The following is a 1,741-nucleotide window of genomic DNA, read 5'->3' on the forward strand; positions in this document are numbered from 1 at the left end:
GGGGATTTATTAAGCAATTATGTATTGTTTGCCCTGTAGTAGCAGTATATACAGTATATGTATTACATATACTGTATATACTGCTACTACAGTGCAGACAATACATAATACCATGAATGGATTAAATGATCTGTATGTAGCCCTGTACTAGGGATCATTTAACCCATTCATGTTAGCAGAGGATCATTGTAAATGTATTGTTGCAGGCACTCTATATGTACATGTACTATATACTACATATAGAATGCACTGAACAATAGATTTACAATTATCCTCTGCTAATATGAATGGGTTAAATGATCCGTAGTACATGATATGTAGCCCTGTACTACGGATCATTTAACCCATTCATGTTAGCAGTGCAGAATTGTATATCTATATGTACTGTACATATACAGCACAAATGTCCCGTACATTGCAGCATTAGATTTACAATAATCCCCTGCTAACATGAATGGGTTAAATGATCCTTAGTGCAACTACATGTTATGTACTATGGATCATGATTTAACCTATTCATGTTAGCAGGGGATAATTGTAACTCTATTACTGCAGTGTACGGGACGTATGTGCTGTATATGTATTATGGATCATGATTTAACCTATTCATGTTAGCAGGGCAGAATTGTGAGCGCCTCCCACAAGCTGAGCACCGAGATGCGATGCAGCGATCCTGCCCAGCGCCGACTACAAGAGGCACCGCATGAGGCTACGGGGATCGGAGTGAAACTGTGAGTAAGGGAAGCTGGGACGGGGCTGGCTGTAAATCTATTGCTATAGTGTACTGGACGTGTGTAATGTATATGTAGTACATATATACAGCGCACACCTCCACTACACTCCAGCAATAGAGTTACAATTCTCCACTGCTAACATGAATAGGTTAAACCATGATCCATAGTACATAACATGTAGTTGTACTATGGATCATTTAAAGTCACCTGTCCCTTTAAGAAAAAGTATCGGTAATTGGTATCGGCAAGTACATGAGGGGATGTACTTGTACTTGGGCCTGAAAAAGTGGCATCGGGACATCCCTAGAGCCACCCTTGTGTGTACTAGTAAGCTCCGTGTGCCTCTACAAATACACAGGCGTAGCAAGGCAATCCACTCTCCTGCTCCCCACTACTCCTTCCTTCCTCTCTTCTACAAGCTGGAGCCAGCTATTCTGAAACATGGTGACTATGTTTGGGGGGAAAAATAAATACTTTGCAGGACAATGTGTTTGATCTGGATCCTTTCATGAAAAGATTGCGAGTCTAATACTGCACTAATTATAGTAATCCAGGAAATAAAATAGATTTGGTGGCTAAATAGATGCAGCTGCTAAAGCTTTCCTAAGCACAGATCATTCTGCAGCAGCCCTCTAATGCTGTTACTAAACAGGGCTGAGCAGCATATCCGCTAAACAAGCCCATGCCGAATGATGCCCATATTGACAGGCTGTCCCAGGGAGTGCACGGCTCTGTTGTCAGCAGTCATGTAGCTGTGATCCCCTCCATGTACTTCGGCTGCCTCCCACCCTGGGAAGAGAACTGGTGGATGCATGCATGCTGTCACCGCTCTCCTCCAATCACAGCGCTGGTCCTCTCCGCTCGGCCAGCTAGTGGCAGCATCCGCTTTACTTGTCCTCCGACAACAAGTAGCTCATCGCGGCATTGCCTTTAAGGCTCGGCCACACCTCCCAGATTGGTGCAGAGACGGTGCCTGGACGGGTTTATCTGCTCTGGGGATTCCATCA

The sequence above is a fragment of the Nanorana parkeri genome, unplaced genomic scaffold, assembly GCF_000935625.1.
Source record: "Nanorana parkeri isolate BGI_ZX_2015 unplaced genomic scaffold, ASM93562v1 scaffold1406, whole genome shotgun sequence".
In the NCBI taxonomy this organism is placed as follows: Eukaryota; Metazoa; Chordata; class Amphibia; order Anura; family Dicroglossidae; genus Nanorana; species Nanorana parkeri.